Source organism: Myotis daubentonii, chromosome 6 (genome assembly GCF_963259705.1).
Source record: "Myotis daubentonii chromosome 6, mMyoDau2.1, whole genome shotgun sequence".
Classification (NCBI taxonomy): Eukaryota; Metazoa; Chordata; class Mammalia; order Chiroptera; family Vespertilionidae; genus Myotis; species Myotis daubentonii.
In genome coordinates, this window is record NC_081845.1 from 43146232 (window position 1) to 43157879 (window position 11648).

Genomic DNA, 11648 nt, shown 5'->3' on the forward strand with positions numbered 1-11648 from the left:
TCTGGAGATCTGGGCTAGAGATCCTGGCTAGGCTGCTGATCAACTGAACGATGCCTCCGTGTCATTCCTTCTTCGCCGACTCCGTCCACACCCTTGGGGACCCCTGGACCCGCTGGGGTTGGACCCCGGCAGCCCCCTGCCACTGACAGTGATCAGAAACCCAGGGGGGAGCTAAGAGCTGGGGGGCAGGGCAAAGGCCGCCCTGGGATTCCCCATGATCGGAGAATCAGGTGCCTTTGCCGCCCTGGCCAGTGATAGCAGGAAGTAGGGGTGGAGCCAACGATGGGAGCTGGGCACGGTCGAAGCTGGCAGTCCCAGGAGCTAGGGGTCCCTTGCCTGGGCCTAAAGTGAAGCCCACGATCGCAGGGCCGCTGCAGCTGTGGGTCCCCGCTGCCCGGGCCGGACGCCTAGGCCAGAGGCATCAGGCCTGGGCAAGGGGCCGATCCTGCGATTGGAGGGTGATGGGAGTCAACGCCTGAGGGCTTCCCAGTATGTGAGAGGGGGCAGGCTGGGCTGAGGGACACTCCCCTCCCCCCCCCCCACACCCAGTGCACAAATTTCGTGCACCGGGCCCCTAGTTAAAACAATAAAGATATACTGTTAGTAATTCTCTGTCCCCAAATTTGACAACTTAAGTAAAATTAATCAATTATTTAAAATACACAAACTACAAAAACTCACCCAGGAGAAACAGGTAACTTCAATAGACCTATTTTTTAAAATTCTTTATTGTTTAGAGTATTGTGTATAGTATTACATATGTCTCCTTTTTCCCCCCATTGACCTCTCCCAGCCACCCCCAAGCCCCAGTACATGCCCTCCCCCCCTAGTGTCTGTGTCCATTGGTTATGCTTATATGCATGCATACAGGTCCTTTGGTTGATCTCTTACATACTCACACACCCACCCCACTGTCCCCTGCCTTCCCTCTGAAGTTTGACAGTCTGTTCCATGCTTCTCTGTCACTGGATCTGTTTTTGTTCATCAGTTTATGTTGTTTATTACATTCTACAAATGAATGAGATCATGTGATAGTTTTCTTTCTCTGACTGGCTTATTTCCCTTAGCATGACACTCTCCATGTCCATCCATGCTGTTGTGAATGGCAAGAGTTCTTTCTTTCTTTACAGCAGCATAGTATTTCATTGTGTAGATGCACTGTTTTTTAATCCACTCATCTGCTGATGGGCACTTAGGCTGTTTCCAAATCTTAGCTATTGTAAATTGTGCTGCTATGAACATAGGGGTGCATATATCCTTTCTGATTGGTGTTTCTGATTTCTTGGGATATATTCCTAAAAGTGGAATTATGGGTCAAATGGGAGTTCCATTTTTAATTTTTGGAGGAAACTCCAAACTTTTTTCCACAGTGGCTGCACCAGTCTGCGTTTCTACCAGCAGTGCAAGAGGGTTCCTTTTTCTCCACATCCTTGCCAGCACTTGTTGTTTGTGATTTGTTGATGATAGCCATTCTGACAGGTGTGAAAATTGTGGTTTGTTTTTTTTTTTTTAAATATGGAACGCTTCACGAATTTGTGTGTCATCCTTGCACAGGGGCCATGCTAATCTTCTCTGTATCGTTCCAATTTTTAGTATATGTGCTGCCGAAGCGAGCACGAAAATTGTGGTTTTGATTTGCACCTCTCATTCTGGTTTTGATTTGTACCTCTTGGATGATTAGTGACTTTGAACATGTTTTCATATGTCTCTTGGCCTTTTGTATGTCCACTTTTGAAAAGTATCTATTTAGGTCCTTTGCCCATTTTTTGATTGGATTGTTTATCTTCTTTTTATTAAGATGTATGAGTTCCCTATAAATTTTGGAGATTAAACCCTTATCAGAGATAATATTGGCAAATATGTTCTCCTATTAAGTGGGCTTTCTTGTTGTTTTTTTGATGGTTTATTTTGCTGTGCAGAAGTTTTTTACTTTGATGTAGTCCCATTTGTTTATTTTCTCCTTGTTTTCAATTGTCCTTGGAGCTGTATTGGTAAAGATATTGCTACAACATGTGTCTGATATTTTGCTGCCTATGGCTTCTTCTAAAATTTTTATGGTTTCTCATCTTAAATTTAAGTCCTTTATCCATTTGAATTTATTTTTGTGTATGGTGTAAGTTGGTGGTCTAGTTTCATTTTTTTTGCATGTATCTGTCCAATTTTCCCAACACCATTTATTGAAGAGACTGTCCTGATTCCATTGTATGCTCTTACCTCCTTTGTTAAATATTAATTGAACGTAATGGCTTGGGTCAAATTCTGGGTTCTCTGTTCTGTCCCATTGGTCTATATGTCTGTTCTTGTGGCAGTACCAGGCAGTTTTGAGAACAGAGGCTTTATAATATAGCTTGATAACTGGTATTGTGATCATTCCAACTTTGTTCTTCTGTAGGGGATACCTACAGACTTGGTTTCTATGGAATAGAAAATTTAGACTGTTGATTTATAAATTCTATCTAAAGAGTCCACTTACATAATCTGGGGTGCAGAAAGACAAAATATATTCTGAAGACTTGAATTATGAGCTTCAGCTACTGCTTGGGTCACAGTTAATATCCTATATTTACCATTTTACTGTTTTTCAGATGATCCTGTGGAATAGTATCAGTGAATCATATAGGACAGATGCTAATGAAAAGCAAAGCTTGTGCATTATATAAAACCAATTTCAAAATTTTATAATTCAAGGCAGCTGCCTGAATAGGATGAGAGTCAGATTGCAGTGGCTGGCCTGATCTTTCACAAATTAGTATGCTCATTTAAATATATCAAATGTGACTTTGGATGAAATTTATTTAAGGACAGTGGAAGGGGAACTTGAGCAGCCTTTAAGCGGGTATATTTAAGTGTGAATTTGTGGCTTAATATTATCTATAACAACCACTAAGAGTTACACAAACGACATTTATGGGGAAATGATGGTACACACAGACAATCTGCAAGTGTACACAGCATTTTGGAATCCACATAATGTTCTCAGATTGCATGACTCTCATTAATGTTCAAAGGCAATGATATATGTGGAGGATTAAGCAATCATTCCAGATATTTGGTGAGGATTTTAGCAAATGCTCATGGGATATTGTGTCAGGCCATCATAATGTTATTGGAGGCCAGAAACCATATTAAGGAAATTATGATCTTGAGAATATTAGAGGGAGCTGTGTTTTAGAAGATAAGGGAGATCTACCATGGCTGAAAATCAATCTGGATGGGTACTAAGGCCACAATTGAAAAGATTAATAATAACTCTGAATAATGACTCCAATGCAGCATTTATCAGCCATGTGCTGTTGAAATTTTGGACCAGATAATTCTTTGTTGTGAATGACTTTCATGTGCATTGTAGGATGGTTAGCAATATACCTGGCTTGAACTCTCTAGATGCTAATTGCAAGGTCTCAGTCCTACCTTTCAAGAATGTCACCAGGCCTTGCCTGTGTCCTCAGGAAATAAAATTTCCCCTAATTGAGAACATATGCTCCACTGGATGACCATAGCCATCAAGAATGATGGGGAGGGATTACATCTTCACAAAGGAAAGACTATTAGATAGGAAATCATGGATATTATGATTTTGAAGGTCAGGGGCTGTAAGTATTTAAGAACCACGCTAAAAGGTGAAATTATTAGAAATCACTATGATAAAGCTAAGTTTTAGGAGGCCACCCCTGATGAATATGGCTCTTATTTTTGCTCTCTAATAACCCAGATACCAGGGATTTAAAAAGGCTGTCTTCCTGTGCTACAGTTAGTTGGCATTGGACAAACAGAGATAAAAATTGTATTGTCTTATGGGAAAAAGATAGGTGGGATTTTATAACAACAGCTCGGCACTGGTATCTTTAAAAAATTGCAGCATGATATCTGACATATAGCCATCCTCACCAAACAAATAGAATTCAGACTTTACTGAAGATCTCTATTCACATTGGGAATATGTGGTACATTTTGACTAAGGTATGGCAAGTCAAACTTTAACCCTCTGCCTCAACTATACTACATGTAACAACTATAATACATTGTTAAAATATTTTTTTTAATTCTATGATATAATTAAAGTCATACTGGCATGGTCTTCAGGATAAGAAAATATATGGATGGGTTTATTTGAAGCTCACAACTGTTGAAATAATTGTGGAAAACCTTTGTCTATAAAAATAAGTTTGCACTAAGTACAATAAATTTAAAATATTCAAATAATTATGGGTGATTAAGAAAAAGTAGCAAATGACCTAGTAAATCAATAGAAAAAGACCAGTAAAGAAATTCAATCATGATTAACATGGTTTGTGGTAAGAATTCCTTTTCCACATTGGATTGTTTGTTGGAGTCTTTTCAGGGTTGCTCTTTTGTATGATATTTTGCAGAGAGCACAGTAGGAAAAATAATGAAAATATACATAAGAATTTTATAGAAAAGCCATATTGACAAAGGATAAACTATGTTCAGTTGCTTGTGACTAAAATAAAAAATCTAAACATTTTTGTAAGGCCTACAATGACTTATATATTTCTTCCATCTTTTCTGCATGATTGGTTCCCAAATCATGTTTTTTGGCAATGACCCAACATTTCACACACACCTCTCACACATGGTTTTAGAACATACTATACTTACTGCCTGAAAGAATCTTTAACTCATATACTGCTCTACTAACTGGTATTTCCTTAAATGTCTCCTAAAAACTAAACACAACATCTAGTAAAGTTAAAATTGCTCACCTCCTAATACTCAGAAATTTCTCATTTTATACATGTGTATAACAGCAAAATATTCATGCTGCATTTCAATATCAATTTAACTGCAATTCCTTTAAATAGCCATAATGAATAGAATACATTTAAATTGAAATATCATAAATCAAGGTGAATGAACTAAAAAACATGTTATAATCTAAGTTTGAAAAGTATATTAAGTTAAAAATAAAATTAGTGACCATATGCTTAATTTAATATTTTTATAAAAATGCTGAATTAAGAAAATTAAATAAAATGTATTTTAATGATTTCATCATCTTAAATTTCATGCATTACATGATTGAACTTTAATTACTTAATATCACTTAAATTCCTATATGGAGAAATGAATGGGAAATAGACTGGTTGTGTAGAGGCCAAATAAATGGCTAAAATGACAAAAGGAATAATTTTTTTAAAAAATTGCATTTTGACAATATAAATGGAAAGATGTGGACAAATAATGTTAATGTGGGAGTAATGCAATCAGACAAGAAAGAGGTGAGAGAGACTTAAAGGGAGTTGTTAATGAAAATTGTCAGAGTACTATTTTCAAGTATGTAAGTGAATGCTGACAGAATTTGTTGGAATGGGGTACATTGAAAAGGGTAAGTGGAAGAAGAGGTGTGGATAATTATTTGACATCTGTTTGCAACACAGTATGTTGAGGTCCTCTGATTCATTCAAATGGAAATTTTGAGTGTGTAAATCTATATATATAAAAGCCAAGTGACTGGAACGATCGATCGCCAACCTCCCTCCTGCGTCCCCTCCCCCCCAGGGGCGGGCCAGCCGAACCCCACCAGTACACGAATTTGTGCACAGGGCCTCTAGTAGATATATAAATCTAAAACTCAGAAGAAAGGTGAATACTGGAAATAGAGGATTGTGTGTAAACACATGAATTTTAATAACCATCCAAGGAGTAGATTCAATCAACTTGAGAAAAGACCAATGTTCTTATAAAAGGATACCAAGAAAAAAAGGTGACCAATTCTATTACTGGACAATTACCTTGAGTAAGAAGAGCCAGAAAGAGAAACATAAAAGGATCATCAAGATGGGGAGGAGGAGAACCAGGAACCTATGGTGTCTCTGCATGCTGGGACAGACTGTCTTTAAAGACTGAGTAGACTGCTGTGCTAAATGCTGCTTTTCAGTAAATCAGGGTAGAGCATGAAGTGTACCTACTGGACTTAGTGACATTTACATTATTGATTGTCCTTTTTGAGAACATTTAAGAACATTACTTATAAGACAGAGATAACCTTGATAAGCAAATCCCTGGATCCTCTGCATGAAGCTTTCATTGTGTCCAATGAAGGCTGTGATCTTCAGACACGGAAATCAGAAGCAAGACAGAGTACTATTTTCATTTTACTTAAAAACAAGCAACACCACCAAAACAGACCATACAACCAAAACAAGAAAACAATCACCTCTGGGCCTTTATTTGTTTCACTTTTTTTTTCCCTAAGGAAAAATCTCTAAACAAACAAACCTAGAACTTAAACAGAACAAAAAAAAACTTCCAAATTTGAAAATTTACCAAAAATTATTATTACACATCAAACTCACCTTATAGTGTTATCTATTTTCATAAACTCTATTTCCAGTAGAACTCTTGAAGAACTGGTTCAAGCTGATGATAAAGGTCTCTTTCAGGGGGTGAGACTGTGTATTTGATGATACATAAAGGAATCATTTCAATAAACTAGGTAAATAATTTGGAATATATTGCTTTTCCAGCTGTCCTCGGGGCATCATTTTAGTGGATGATTATAGGCAAATGAATATTATCTTATAATTTTCACATGAGCACCAGAAGCTTTTCTGTTAGCTCCAGATTGTGCTTAGTCTCTAATGATATTTTATAGAATCCTATCAGCTTGTTGGGAAAGCTCAGGGGATCCTCAATGATAGCTAGCAGGTTCTTTTTGTTTCTTCCTTTTTGAATTTGCATATTTAAAATGGCAGCTATTTAATAGAATTAGTTAATTGGTTGTAATATTTTGGTAATAAGTCGGAAAAGGTGCCTAGGACCCTCTTCCATCTCTCCACAGTTTCAAGGAGGGCTTGTTTTGAATTATTTTCTGCCACCATCACACCCAAAGAGAAATCTAGTTTGGGTTTTTTTTAATCCTTACCTGAGTATACTTTTTATAATGACTTTTAGAGAGAGGAAGAGTCAGGGGGGAGAGAAATATCAATGTGAGAGAGAAACCCTGATCAGTTACCTCCCATACACATCCTGACCGGGAATTGTACCTGCAACATTTTTGATGCATGGGACAATGCTCCAACAGACTGAGCCACCAGCCAAAGTGAGAATTCTACTTTTTTAAAGCGTAGAATTAACATGCCATTTTGCCCTTTGGAATATCTTCATCATAATTATTGCAGATATTTTCTCTTTAAAATTATCTAAGACAAAATTTCCACTAATTTTCAAAGTTCTTTCAAGGCTAGAGAAAGTCTTAACTTTTGCATAATATATACTAAATGCAACACTTCAACTCTGTACAGAGGTTAATCTTATTGTTTTACTTATAATTCCTGTTCTTTTTTGTAAAATCAAATATATGTTTTTTTGTTTGTTTTTTGTCTCTATTTTTTAGTAACTTCTCCCTTAATAACTTTTTTATTTGAACCTTGATAGCACAGGATTAATATATGCAATTCTTAAATCCTTAAAACTTCCTAGTATTCTATCCCATATCCCTTTGCTAAACCTACTTCTTAGCATAATCTTAGCACAGAGGAATTCTGTGTCACTAATTATTGTGCTGTACGTGCCTGAGTACTTAAAAATGCAAAAACACTCTCATAAGAACAACAATTGAATCTTTATATATATGATATAATTATCTATATATAATACACACATGTATGCATGTTTATAATAAAATATATCTTTTATATCCAATATTATACATACACATATTTTAGTTACTACAGTATATATCCTGCATGTTTATATATGTTATATGCTGCATAAAATCTACACTAATAAAAGACAAACATGCAAGTTGACCACACCTTTGCTATGCCTTAAGCCACACCCACCAGCCAATCAGAGCAACTATATGCAAATTAACCCAACCATGATGGCGGCTGGCAGCCACGGAGCTGGAGCAAGCAGGAGGCTGGGTTGCCCCAATGATGGAGGAAGCCAAACTTCCCTCCCACCTGCCCTGGCCGGCTCTGAGCTCTTCTCAAGGCTACAAAGTTTCAATTATAGAAGGTAAATAAATCCCAGAATTAAAAAAAAAAAAAAGGAGAGGCTGGGAGCTTCCATCGCTAGGGGGGGGATGGGGAGGGGGCTTGGCCAGCCTGAAAATGGCTCTCAGCCAGACTCCTCATCCAGACTGGCCAGGCAACCCAGTGGGGACCCCCAACCCTAAAGGGGGTGTGGCCAGCCTGCAAACAGCCATCAGCCTTTCGCCCAAGCTGGCCAGACACCCCAGCGGGACCCCCACCCTGATCCGGGACACCCTTCAGGACAAACCAGCCGGCCCCCACCCATGCACCAGGCCTCTATCCTATATAAGGGTAATATGCAAACTGACCTTAACAGCAGAATGACTGGTAATGACTGGTCACTATGACACACACTGACCACCAGGGGGCAGACGCTCAATGCAGAGGCTGCCCCCTGGTGGTCAGTGCGCTCCCACAGGGGGAGCTCTGCTCAGTCCCAAGCCAGGCTGATGGCTGACAGTACAGCGGTGGTGGTGGGAGCCTCTCCCGCCTCTTCAGCAACACTAAGGATGTCCGACTTAGGTCTGCTCTCCATTTGCAAGTGGACATCCCCCAGGACTCCCGGGCTGCCAGAGGGATGTCTGACTGCCAGCTTAGGCCCAATCCCCCGGGGAGTGGGCCTAAGCCAGCAGGTGGGCATCCCCCAAAGGGTCCCAGACTGCGAGAGGGCACAGGCTGGGCTGAGGAACCTCCCCTGAGTGCACAAATTTTTGTGCACCAGGCCTCAAGTGTGTATTATAAAATTCAAATTTCAGTGAACTTTAAATACACATAAATAAACACACAAACACACACACATACACATATATGCACATACTTTAGTCTCACTAATAAATATTTGTACAGTGCCATTCAGAATTAAATAGCACTAAAAATATTTAGAATTGTTATGCATTAAATTTTCCTCTTAATCAAATTTTAGGCCTTTTATTGCCTGAAAAATGCACTTATTTGTCATCAGTAAGTGTCCTTACCCAAATAGAAAATTCTCAAAATATGTGTTAATCAATATCATGTAATTACAAAGTAATGAGATATCTTGAACTTTGATTCATTGACACCAATTGTCTTAATTTATATAAATAGTCAAATTTCAATTCCATCACAAATATAATAATAAGGTTTCATTGACTACAGATAGCATTAGCTCATTTCTGTAGAATACTGCTAGGAGAAAATATAGATGCAATATACAGTTAAATAAACTACGTGATAATTTTAGGCACTGAGACAGAAGTGGAGATAAAGCAAAAAATCAGAATTCCAAAAGCTACAGTCTTTTTTTTTTTTTTTTTTTTAACATAGTGGATTTTACTCCACCTAGTTTGGCTCTGTCCTAAAGTAGATTTAAATTTATCAGAAAGCACCCCTCATACTCTTGCTTTTATATATTTAGCTATGTATTTCCATTGCCTGGATGCTTTGTAGCAATTCCTCAACTCATTGCATTCTGTTGTTCCCAACAAATAGTTTATTTTTATAATTCGCCAGGGGTTCCGATACTATGGGTACCAAAGAGGGTGTGGATCCAGGAGAGTTTGATATCAAGAACTTGCTCTGACACTACACACAGTTGGGCAGTCTCTATTTGCAACCCTCATGTTTTCCTCCATTAACAAAATGGAAACAGTGCTCCTATAGAGTGTTATTTATCATTATTTATACACAAGCAATGAATAAATAAACAAAACAGCCTCCTCATTGATATCTGACAAAGTATTTGGAATTTAAACCTGCCAGAGCTCACATTTCAGGTTATTTCAGGGCCCTCATTATAGATATCAGGTAATGGAATTTAAATTGGATTATAGAGACAGATTTCATTTATCAAGATTTAGTTAATCAAATGTCATATAACAAATGTTCATTAACATTTTAAAAGTCATGTTGAACATATGGATTTTATTCCCATAATCATGGCTTAAAGATATGAATGATTATATAAGCAAGTTGCCCACTTGTTCTATTTCCATACTCTGCCAGTATTTTATTAACGGCCCTCAATTCTGTGAAGTACTTAACTGCATTGTAAGTGCAGGGTGCATGAAGAGTCCGATAACAGCACAGCTTCTTCTGTTGGTTGCTATTAATCATGCTGATCTGAGACTCTCAGTGTGAATATAATTGGACATTAGTATTAACTTCTGTAGATCTGTATAGTGGCATGTTTGGAAATGGAGGGTGCCTTGGGACCCAGGTATTTATGTAAGATGTGAAAAATCTTAGAGTATTAATTATTTGCTATTGTATAGAGTGTTGTATATATTTTATCTAAATGTAAAATCATATACCTATTTTTTAACCCAAGTCAAACATCTATTCTTTTTTTAATTCTTGTAATTTTTAAGATGTGCCTAATAGTCACAGACTGTGCTTTCCCAAATCACTCTATTTTTTCTTTTCTTCTTCTTTGTATTACATTTATTTAGGCAACACTGGTTAACAAAATTATACAAGTTTCAGGTATACAATTCTGCAGCACATCATCTGTACTCTGAATTGTGTGTTCACCACCCAAGTCAAGTCTTTGTCCCTCACCATTTATCCCCATGATGTCCTCCTCCCCCTAGAAATCACAACACTGTTGTCCACTATATATATAGTATTGGTTTTTAGAGAGAGAGGAAAGGAGAGGGAGAGAGAGAAGCATTGATGTGAGAGTGAACCATCAACCAGCTGCCTCCTGCATGCTTCCTGCTGGGGCTCCAACCCCTATTCCTGCATATGCCCTGATAATTGAACTGCAAACCTTTCAGAGCATGGGGAGATGACCAACCTACTGAGCAACACTGGTCAAGACTCCCTATATTTTTTCAAGATGAGAGACATCTCTCCTAAAAGGGCCTGCTATGGTTTTCTTCAAGCAAATTTTATCTTGACAAACAATCTCATAACTGAGAAAACTTTATTTTAAAAATGCACAGAATATGTTTCTAATAAATGTACCCCATAAATTTACCATGCTTAACATAGTTATGGTAATCTCACTATTTTCGCTTTGTAATCAAGAGTTAGTTGAATTGCATGCTATTTAACAGACTACACACCACCAGTTTTTAGTGGCAACACAGCTGGATTCATTTTTCAAGATGAAAGATCACCCACTATAAACTTGCACTGCTGGTGAGGCTGAAAAAATACTCAGATGTAGGATTTAAATTGGCTACAAGGGTAGACATTTCTTTGCAACCCCTGGGTAGTATATTAAGCAAAACTGAAATATTTAATTTTAATTAGAATATTGAATTAGATTCTAAGTCAAATCTAGGACAGAGTTACAAAGGGAGCTGTCTCATTGTAGTTAAAAATGCTAAAATGAATGTAGTGCACTCCAAACAGAACATATATGGAATTTCAACTAGAAAGCAAAGATGGAAAGTGACTGATAACAGTTGCTAGAAATTACCCCATGGGCAGGGAAATATGAACAATTATAATGCTTCAAGAAGAATACAAATAGGCATTTGGATAATAACCTTCCTATAAATGTAATTATAGAAGTTTTAATCTTGATATTAAAATAGTTTTTCTCAACTAACCTAAGTAACATAATCTCTATTATGGTTAATATCCTTGATTAGCACAAGAATCTAATTGCATTGGACAGCTCTTATAATTCTTCAAATCCTTCTGTTCCCTCTACTACAG

General features: G+C 37.5%; 1 non-coding gene across 1 annotated transcript; it reads right to left on the minus strand.

The window, feature by feature from the left end:
* Nucleotides 1–1509: 1509 nt before the first annotated feature.
* Nucleotides 1510–1617, minus strand: LOC132237735 (U6 spliceosomal RNA). The gene has a single exon (XR_009453579.1). It is a non-coding gene; the product is annotated as a U6 spliceosomal RNA (small nuclear RNA).
* Nucleotides 1618–11648: the final 10031 nt, after the last annotated feature.